Source organism: Ascaphus truei, chromosome 3 (genome assembly GCF_040206685.1).
Source record: "Ascaphus truei isolate aAscTru1 chromosome 3, aAscTru1.hap1, whole genome shotgun sequence".
NCBI classification, from domain to species: Eukaryota; Metazoa; Chordata; class Amphibia; order Anura; family Ascaphidae; genus Ascaphus; species Ascaphus truei.
Genome location: NC_134485.1, coordinates 431,044,402 through 431,056,445, shown reverse-complemented (window position 1 = coordinate 431,056,445; position 12,044 = coordinate 431,044,402).

Sequence of the window (12,044 nt, the reverse complement as noted above, 5' to 3'; positions counted from 1 at the left end):
AGTGTAACACAGAAATATATAATGTAACTCAGTGAGACACAGTGTAACACAGAAATATATAATGTAACTCAGTGAGACAGTGTAACAGAAATATATAATGTAACTCAGTGAGACAGTGTAACACAGAAATATATAATGTAACTCAGTGAGACAGTGTAACAGAAATATATAATGTAACTCAGTGAGACAGTGTAACACAGAAATATATAATGTAACTCAGTGAGACAGTGTAACAGAAATATATAATGTAACTCAGTGAGACAGTGTAACACAGAAATATATAATGTAACTCAGTGAGACAGTGTAACAGAAATATATAATGTAACTCAGTGAGACACAGTGTAACACAGAAATATATAATGTAACTCAGTGAGACACAGTGTAACACAGAAATATATAATGTAACTCAGTGAGATACAGTGTAACACAGAAATATATAGTGTAACTGAGTGAGATACAGTGTAACACAGAAATATATAATGTAACTCAGTGAGACACAGTGTAACACAGAAATATATAATGTAACTCAGTGAGACAGTGTAACAGAAATATATAATGTAACTCAGTGAGACAGTGTAACACAGAAATATATAATGTAACTCAGTGAGACAGTGTAACAGAAATATATAATGTAACTCAGTGAGACAGTGTAACAGAAATATATAATGTAACTCAGTGAGACAGTGTAACACAGAAATATATAATGTAACTCAGTGAGACAGTGTAACAGAAATATATAATGTAACTCAGTGAGACACAGTGTAACACAGAAATATATAATGTAACTCAGTGAGACACAGTGTAACACAGAAATATATAATGTAACTCAGTGAGACACAGTGTAACACAGAAATATATAATGTAACTCAGTGAGACAGTGTAACAGAAATATATAATGTAACTCAGTGAGACAGTGTAACACAGAAATATATAATGTAACTCAGTGAGACAGTGTAACAGAAATATATAATGTAACTCAGTGAGACAGTGTAACACAGAAATATATAATGTAACTCAGTGAGACAGTGTAACAGAAATATATAATGTAACTCAGTGAGACACAGTGTAACACAGAAATATATAATGTAACTCAGTGAGACAGTGTAACACAGAAATATATAATGTAACTCAGTGAGACACAGTGTAACACAGAAATATATAATGTAACTCAGTGAGACAGTGTAACAGAAATATATAATGTAACTCAGTGAGACAGTGTAACACAGAAATATATAATGTAACTCAGTGAGACAGTGTAACAGAAATATATAATGTAACTCAGTGAGACAGTGTAACACGGAAATATATAATGTAACTCAGTGAGACAGTGTAACAGAAATATATAATGTAACTCAGTGAGATACAGTGTAACACAGAAATATATAATGTAACTCAGTGAGACACAGTGTAACACAGAAATATATAATGTAACTCAGTGAGACAGTGTAAGACAGAAATATATAGTGTAATTGAGTGAGATACAGTGTAACACAGAAATATATAATGTAACTCAGTGAGACACAGTGTAACACAGAAATATATAATGTAACTCAGTGAGACAGTGTAACACAGAAATATATAGTGTAACTGAGTGAGATACAGTGTAACACAGAAATATATAATGTAACTCAGTGAGACACAGTGTAACACAGAAATATATAATGTAACTCAGTGAGACAGTGTAACACAGAAATATATAATGTAACTCAGTGAGACAGTGTAACACACAAATATATAATGTAACTCAGTGAGACACAGTGTAACACAGAAGTATATAGTGTAACTCCGTGAGACACAGTGTAACACAGAAATATATAATGTAACTCAGTGAGACACAGTGTAACACAGAAATATATAATGTAACTCAGTGAGATACAGTGTAACACAGAAATATATAGTGTAACTCAGTGAGATGCAGTGTAACACAGAGATATATACTGTAACTCAGAGATATACAGTGTAGCACAGAGATATAATGTACAGTGTAGCACAGAGATATATAATGTAACTCAGATATATACAGTGTAGCACAGAGATATACAGTGTAGCACAGAGATATAATGTACAGTGTAGCACAGAGATATATACTGTAACTCAGAGATATGCTGTTCAGTATAGTACAGTACAGTATAGTATGTATACTGTAACTCAGAGATATACAGTGTAGTACAGAGATATAAGTGTAGCACAGAGATGTATACTGTAACCCAGAGATATACAGTGTAGTATAGAGATATATACTGTAACTCAGAGATATACAGTGTAGCAAAGAGATATACAGTGTAACCCAGAGATGTATACTGTAACTCAGAGATATACAGTGTAGTACAGAGATATATACTTTAACCCAGAGATATACAGTGTAGTACAGAGATACAAGTATAGCACAGAGATATATACTGTAACCCAGAGATATACAGTGTAGCACAGAGATATATACTGTAACTCAGAGATATGCTGTTCAGTGTAGTACAGAGATATATACTGTAACCCAGAGATATACAGTGTAACTCAGAGATATACAATGTAACCCAGAGATATATACTGTAACCCAGAGATATACAGTGTAACCCAGAGATATATACAGTAACCCAGAGATATACAGTGCAGCACAGAGATATATACTGTAACCCAGATATATACAGTGTAACCCAGAGATATGCTGTTCAGTGTAGTACAGACATATATACTGTAACCCAGAGATATACAGTGTAATCCAGAGATATACAGTGTAACCCATAGATATATACTGTAACTCAGAGATATACAGTGTAGTACAGAGATATAAGTGTAGTACAGAGATATATACTGTATCTCAGAGATATACAGTGTACTACAGGGATATAAGTGTTACCCAGAGATATAATATACAGTGTAGCTCAGAGATATACAGTGTAGCACAGAGATATATACTGTAACTCAGAGATATGCTGTTCAGTGTAGTACAGAGATATAAGTGTAGCACAGAGATGTATACTGTAACCCAGAGATAAATAGTGTAGTATAGAGATATATACTGTAACCCAGAGATATACAGTGTAGCACAGAGATATACAGTGTAACCCAGAGATATACAGTGTAGTACAGAGATATAAGTGTAGCACAGAGATGTATACTGTAACCCAGAGATATACAGTGTAGTAAAGAGATATAAGTGTAGCACAGAGATATATACTGTAACCCAGAGATATACAGTGTAACCCAGAGATATACAGTGTAGTAAAGAGATATGTGTAGCACAGAGAGATATACTGTAACCCAGAGATATACAGTGTAACCCAGATATATATACTGTAATTCAGAGATATACAGTGTAGTACAGAGATATATACTGTAACTCAGAGATATACAGTGTAATACAGAGATATAAGTGTAGCACAGAGATATATACTGTAACCCAGATATATACAGTGTAGCAGTGTAGCACAGAGATATATACTGTAACCCAGATATATACAGTGTAGCAGTGTAGCACATAGATATATACTGTAACTCAGAGATATATACTGTAACTCAGAGATATGCTGTTCAGTGTAGTGCAGAGATATATACTGTAACCCAGAGATATACAGTGTAGCACAGAGATATATACTGTAACTCAGAGATATACAGTGTAGTACAGAGATATACTGTAACTCAGAGATATACAGTGTAGTACAGAGATATATACTGTAACTCAGAGATAGACAGTGTAGCACAGAGATATATACTGTAACTCAGAGATAGACAGTGTAGTACAGAGATATATACTGTAACTCAGAGATATACAGTGTAGCTCTGAGATATACAGTGTAGCACAGAGATATATACTGTAACCCAGAGATGTACAATGTAGCACAGAGATATACAGTGTAACCCAGAGATGTATACTGTAACTCAGAGATATAAGTGTAGCACAAAGATATATACTGTAACCCAGAGATATACAGTGTAGTACAGAGATATATACTGTAACCCAGAGATATACAATGTAGCACAGAGATATACAGTGTAACTCAGAGATATACAATGTAACCCAGAGATATATACTGTAACCCAGAGATATACAGTGTAACCCAGAGATATATACAGTAACCCAGAGATATACAGTGCAGCACAGAGATATATACTGTAACCCAGATATATACAGTGTAACCCAGAGATATGCTGTTCAGTGTAGTACAGACATATATACTGTAACCCAGAGATATACAGTGTAATCCAGAGATATACAGTGTAACCCATAGATATATACTGTAACTCAGAGATATACAGTGTAGTACAGAGATATAAGTGTAGTACAGAGATATATACTGTATCTCAGAGATATACAGTGTACTACAGGGATATAAGTGTTACCCAGAGATATAATATACAGTGTAGCTCAGAGATATACAGTGTAGCACAGAGATATATACTGTAACTCAGAGATATGCTGTTCAGTGTAGTACAGAGATATAAGTGTAGCACAGAGATGTATACTGTAACCCAGAGATAAATAGTGTAGTATAGAGATATATACTGTAACCCAGAGATATACAGTGTAGCACAGAGATATACAGTGTAACCCAGAGATATACAGTGTAGTACAGAGATATAAGTGTAGCACAGAGATGTATACTGTAACCCAGAGATATACAGTGTAGTAAAGAGATATAAGTGTAGCACAGAGATATATACTGTAACCCAGAGATATACAGTGTAACCCAGAGATATACAGTGTAGTAAAGAGATATGTGTAGCACAGAGAGATATACTGTAACCCAGAGATATACAGTGTAACCCAGATATATATACTGTAATTCAGAGATATACAGTGTAGTACAGAGATATATACTGTAACTCAGAGATATACAGTGTAATACAGAGATATAAGTGTAGCACAGAGATATATACTGTAACCCAGATATATACAGTGTAGCAGTGTAGCACAGAGATATATACTGTAACCCAGATATATACAGTGTAGCAGTGTAGCACATAGATATATACTGTAACTCAGAGATATATACTGTAACTCAGAGATATGCTGTTCAGTGTAGTGCAGAGATATATACTGTAACCCAGAGATATACAGTGTAGCACAGAGATATATACTGTAACTCAGAGATATACAGTGTAGTACAGAGATATACTGTAACTCAGAGATATACAGTGTAGTACAGAGATATATACTGTAACTCAGAGATAGACAGTGTAGCACAGAGATATATACTGTAACTCAGAGATAGACAGTGTAGTACAGAGATATATACTGTAACTCAGAGATATACAGTGTAGCTCTGAGATATACAGTGTAGCACAGAGATATATACTGTAACCCAGAGATGTACAATGTAGCACAGAGATATACAGTGTAACCCAGAGATGTATACTGTAACTCAGAGATATAAGTGTAGCACAAAGATATATACTGTAACCCAGAGATATACAGTGTAGTACAGAGATATATACTGTAACCCAGAGATATACAATGTAGCACAGAGATATACAGTGTAACCCAGAGATATATACTGTAACTCAGAGATATAAGTGTAGCACAGAGATATATACAGTAACCCAGAGATATACAGTGTAGCTCAGAGATATACAGTATAGCACAGAGATATATACTGTAACTGTACTTTTTCTAGTTCCATAATCTCTTTATTTATGGCATTGTGGCCAAGATTTTACTCTATATTCAAGATGTGGCTTTTCAAATGCTTTATAAAGGGGCATAATTATGTTTACTTCCCTTCCATCCATTGCCCGTTTAATACAAGATAAGATCTTGTTTGCCTTTGCAGCTACTGCATGACATTGGGCACTATTGCTAAGACTGCAGTCTACAAGCACTCCTAAATCCTTCTCCATCAAGGATTCCAAGTAATTTTGCATGATTTAATTTGTAATTAGCTTGTTTATTCTTGCATCCCAAATGCATAACCTTACATTTATCTGTATTAAACCTCATCTGATATATACAGTGTAACTCAGATAGATATATACTATAACACACATATATACAGTGTAGCTCAGAGATAGGCTGTAACTCAGTGATATACCGCGAAACCAAGTCTTTCCTCAAGCCTGTTCCTGTTACTTGTTCAGTAAAGATAAAAGGGCGACGAGGTCTTGTTCAACGTGGGACCTCACACAAAAGGGGAGAAGAGTTCAAGCAAAGGAAGCAGCTTCCCGTGTTTAGAAACTACACCACCTGTAAGAACAGTTATTTAAAGATGTCCCCCCATGAAATAAAGACAGCAAAGACAAGCAGACGACTTGTGTTAGTAAATGGGCCGGGTGTGTGTATAATGAGCGAGTTTATCACCAGCTGCAAACCGTCCCTAGATACAGAGCTGCGGGCTGAATTGCCCCAAGCCAAAACAATGCCATTGAGGTGGAAGGCCCATGGCTCAGGCTATCTCATTACAGCTGATCAATCAACCCCAACAGGTTCTTATATGGACACCTCCAGTGAAACTAAGCAGGCTGCCCAGCCAGTCCTGTAACCCTGTCACTGCCGGTGGGGACTGTGTGCCCTAAGCATTGCATGCCCCTCCGGCAACCAAAGGGTTCCAATGGCAAAACACGACGACAAAAGGAACGCGCCATTGTTTCTTAACCTCTTCACTGCCAGGGGGGCTTGTGTATTGCACAAAGGGGTTTGAAGAGTAATCTGTATTTATGGATTGAGATGTAGCATTATTAACAGGTGGATTACATCACTGCCCTCACTAGGGAGGGAGAGCCATTGGATAGGGAGGGCGAGACCAGCAGGGGATTCTGGGCCGGGGAATAGCTTTGTAATGTAGGGTATTTTGGAAATAATTCAGGACACTGCTGGTAACTGGCTGCTCTTTCATATGATTTAAATTAGCTCACAGGTAATTTGGGGCGGGAATGCGCTTTGAAGATATGATTACTTGACTTTTCAGATGTAGGTGTGAAAGCCTAATTTCAAAATAACACCATTAAATCTTCTAGAAAATGTACAGTAAACAATGTGCTCTGCATCCAGATTGTGGGATCGACGGGAATTTTAAATATGGCGGCACCCCTTGGTTCTGCAGAGCATTTAGTCGCATAGTGACACTGTTTGTCCACTTCAAAGGCCAGTGGCATTACTACAGGATGACTTGCAGTGGCATTACTACAGGATGACTTGCAGTGGCATTACTACAGGATGACTTGCAGTGGCATTACTACAGGATGACTTGCAGCGGCATTACTACAGGATGACTTGCAGTGGCATTACTACAGGATGACTTGCAGTGGCATTACTACAGGATGACTTGCAGTGGCATTACTACTGGGTGACTTGCAGTGGCATTACTACAGGATGACTTGCAGTGGCATTACTACAGGATGACTTGCAGTGGCATTACTACAGGGTGACTTGCAGCGGCATTACTACAGGGTGACTTGCAGCGGCATTACTACAGGGTGACTTGCAGCGGCATTACTACAGGATGACTTGCAGCGGCATTACTACAGGGTGACTTGCAGCGGCATTACTACAGGATGACTTGCAGTGGCATTACTACAGGATGACTTGCAGTGGTATTACTACAGGATGACTTGCAGCGGCATTACTACAGGATGACTTGCAGCGGCATTACTACAGGGTGACTTGCAGTGGCATTACTACAGGATGACTTGCAGTGGCATTACTCCAGGGTGACTTGCAGTGGCATTACTACAGGATGACTTGCAGTGGCATTACTACAGGATGACTTGCAGTGGCATTACTACAGGGTGACTTGCAGTGGCATTACTACAGGATGACTTGCAGTGGCATTACTACAGGGTGACTTGCAGTGGCATTACTACAGGATGACTTGCAGTGGCATTACTACAGGATGACTTGCAGTGGCATTACTACAGGATGACTTGCAGTGGCATTACTACAGGGTGACTTGCAGTGGCATTACTACAGGATGACTTGCAGCGGCATTACTACAGGATGACTTGCAGCGGCATTACTACAGGATGACTTGCAGCGGCATTACTACAGGATGACTTGCAGTGGCATTACTACAGGATGACTTGCAGTGGCATTACTACAGGATGACTTGCAGTGGCATTACTACAGGGTGACTTGCAGTGGCATTACTACAGGATGACTTGCAGCGGCATTACTACAGGATGACTTGCAGCGGCATTACTACAGGATGACTTGCAGTGGCATTACTACAGGGTGACTTGCAGTGGCATTACTACAGGGTGACTTGCAGCGGCATTACTACAGGGTGACTTGCAGTGGCATTACTACAGGATGACTTGCAGTGGCATTACTATAGGGTGACTTGCAGTGGCATTACTACAGGATGACTTGCAGCGGCATTACTACAGGATGACTTGCAGTGGCATTACTACAGGGTGACTTGCAGTGGCATTACTACAGGGTGACTTGCAGTGGCATTACTACAGGATGACTTGCAGTGGCATTACTACAGGGTGACTTGCAGTGGCATTACTACAGGATGACTTGCAGTGGCATTACTACAGGGTGACTTGCAGTGGCATTACTACAGGGTGACTTGCAGTGGCATTACTACAGGGTGACTTGCAGTGGCATTACTACAGGATGACTTGCAGTGGCATTACTACAGGGTGACTTGCAGTGGCATTACTACAGGGTGACTTGCAGTGGCATTACTACAGGATGACTTGCAGTGGCATTACTACAGGGTGACTTGCAGTGGCATTACTACAGGGTGACTTGCAGTGGCATTACTACAGGATGACTTGCAGTGGCATTACTACAGGGTGACTTGCAGTGGCATTACTACAGGGTGACTTGCAGTGGCATTACTACAGGATGACTTGCAGTGGCATTACTACAGGGTGACTTGCAGTGGCATTACTACAGGATGACTTGCAGTGGCAATTACTACAGGGTGACTTGCAGTGGCATTACTACAGGATGACTTGCAGTGGCATTACTACAGGATGACTTGCAGTGGCATTACTACAGGATGACTTGCAGTGGCATTACTACAGGATGACTTGCAGTGGCATTACTACAGGGTGACTTGCAGTGGCATTACTACAGGGTGACTTGCAGTGGCATTACTACAGGATGACTTGCAGTGGCATTACTACAGGGTGACTTGCAGTGGCATTACTACAGGATGACTTGCAGTGGCAATTACTACAGGGTGACTTGCAGTGGCATTACTACAGGATGACTTGCAGTGGCATTACTACAGGATGACTTGCAGTGGCATTACTACAGGATGACTTGCAGTGGCATTACTACAGGATGACTTGCAGTGGCATTACTACAGGATGACTTGCAGTGGCATTACTACAGGATGACTTGCAGTGGCATTACTACAGGGTGACTTGCAGTGGCATTACTACAGGGTGACTTGCAGTGAGTGGCATTACTACAGGGTGACTTGCAGTGGCATTACTACAGGATGACTTGCAGTGGCATTACTACAGGATGACTTGCAGTGGCATTACTACAGGGTGACTTGCAGTGGCATTACTACAGGGTGACTTGCAGTGAGTGGCATTACTACAGGATGACTTGCAGTGGCATTACTACAGGGTGACTTGCAGTGACATTACTACAGGGTGACTTGCAGTGGCATTACTACAGGGTGACTTGCAGTGGCATTACTACAGGGTGACTTGCAGTGGCATTACTACAGGATGACTTGCAGTGGCATTACTACAGGGTGACTTGCAGTGGCATTACTACAGGATGACTTGCAGTGGCATTACTACAGGATGACTTGCAGTGGCATTACTACAGGGTGACTTGCAGTGGCATTACTACAGGATGACTTGCAGTGGCTGCATGTCTGTTCTGAGCTGTGAAGGGTTTGGAAACCTTGTCAGGTTCGAAAGATGTGATCGCTACTCATTAGAAATGTATTAACGGGATTAATTATTCATTAGGAGCCTGCATGCCACGTCTGCCAGCTGTAATATAATCACGCCATGCACTGCGACGAAGAGGATACTTTTAATTAGACACATTGGAAAACATTTATTAAAAGAGCAGTCTCAGTGAACCTCATTGCTCCAGTAACAAAGGGGTTACATAGTTACATCGTGTTACATAGTTACATTGTGTTACATAGTTACATCGTGTTACATAGTTACATCGTGTTACATAGTTACATCGTGTTACATAGTTACATCGTGTTACATAGTTACATCGTGTTACATAGTTACATCGTGTTAATAGTTACGTAGTTACATCGTGTTATATAGTAGACTAGCTGAGAGACCCGGCGTTGCCCGGGATGTAAATGCGTAATAGGTAGTATTATTTATAAATCGTGGAACAATAGGTGAGTATTTGTTGTAAAGGTTGGATAATAATGTTGAAAAGAAAGATGGAATAAAATGTAATACGATGTTGTTTAAAAATGGTTTATTGTAAACACACCACAGTACAATGTATATTTTGGTGACATAACAGATGTAAAAATGTGAGGCGTGTGTCCTGCTAGGGTGTGAGGCGGCAGGTGGCGCGTGGGTTGTGAGTGCTGTCTGTGAGTGGGGGGCCTGCTAGGGTGTGAGGTGGCAGGTGGCGCCTGGGTTGTGAGTGCTGTCTGTGAGTGGGGGTCCTGCTAGGGTGTGAGGCGGCGGTTGGTGCGTGGGTTGTGAGTGCTGTCTGTGAGTGGGGGTCCTGCTAGGGTGTGAGGAGGCGGGTGGCGCGTGGGTTGTGAGTGCTGTCTGTGAGTGGGAGTCCTGCTAGGGTGTGAGGCGGTGGGTCAGTGATGTCGGTGCGTAGGGGCGGGAGGCAGCAGGTGTGTGTGGCGGCAGGTATGTGTCGAGTGTGGCGGGTTGAGTGCATGCAGTGGCTGTGAGGCGGTGGGTGAAAGGCAGAGGCGGGCGGAGTAAGGGCGGGTGAAAGGCAGAGGCGGGTGGGCGCGAAAGCAGAGGTGGGGAGGCAGGAAGGCGGGCAGGAAGGCGAAGGGTGGTGGGAAGGGGTGGAGGAAGGGGGGAAGGGGTGGAAGGGTGGGAGGGGGGGAAGGGGCTGGGAGAGGGGAAGGGTGTGGGAGAGGGGAAGGGTGTGGGAGAGGGGAAGGGGGTGGGAGGGGGAAGGGGGTGGGAGGGGAGGAGGGGGAGGGAAAGGGGAGGAGGGGGGAAAGAAAGGGGAGGAGGGGGGAGGGAAAGGGGAGGAGGGGGAGGGAAAGGGGAGGGTGGGGAGGGAAAGGGGAGGGAGAAAGGGGAGGGAAAGGGGAGGAGGGGGGAGGGAAGGGGAGGAGGGGGGGAGGGAAAGGGGAGGAGGGGGAGGGAAAGGGGAGGAGAGGGGGGAGGAAGGGGGAGGGGAAAGGGAGGGAGGAGGGAGGGAAAGGGAGGAGGGGGGAGGGAAAGGGGAGGAGGGGGAGGGAAAGGGGAGGAGGGGGGAGGGGGAGGGAGAAGGGGAGGAGGGGGGAGGGAAAGGGGAATAGGGGGGAGGGAAAGCGGGAGGAGGGGGAAGGGGGAAGGGGGGGAGGGGGAGTGAAAGGGGAGGAGGGGGGAGGGGGAGGGAAAGGGGAGGAGGGGGGAGGGAAAGGAGAGGAGGGGGGAGGGAAAGGGAGGAGGGGGGAGGGAAAGATGAGGAGGGGGGAGGAGGGGGGGACAAGAAAGGGGGAGGGAGGGGGGAGGGAAAGGGGGGGAGGAGGGGGGGAAGGGGAGGAGGAGATGGGGGGGGGAGGGGAGGAGAGGGGGAAGGGGAGGAGGAGGGGAGAATGAGGGGGTGAGGGGGAGGAGGAGGGGAAGGGGGTAAAAGGGAGTGGAGGGGGTAAAAGGGGGGCGAGGGGGGTAAAAGGGGAGTGGAGGGAGGTGGGAAAAGGGGAGCGGAGGGCGGGGGGAAAAGGGGAGCGGAGGGCGGGGGGGAAAGGGGAGCAGAGGGCAGGGGGAAAAGGGGAGCGGGGGGAAAAGGGGAGCGGAGGGCAGGGAGCAGAGGGCGGGGAGCGGAGGGCAGGGAACAAAGGGAGCGGGGGAAGGAAAGGGGAGCGGGGGGGAAAAAGGGAGCGGGGGGAGTGGAGAAAGGGGAGCGGGGGGGGAGAAAGGGGTACGGGGGGGGAGAAAGGGGAGCAGGGGGGGAGAAAGGGGAGCGGGGTGGGGAG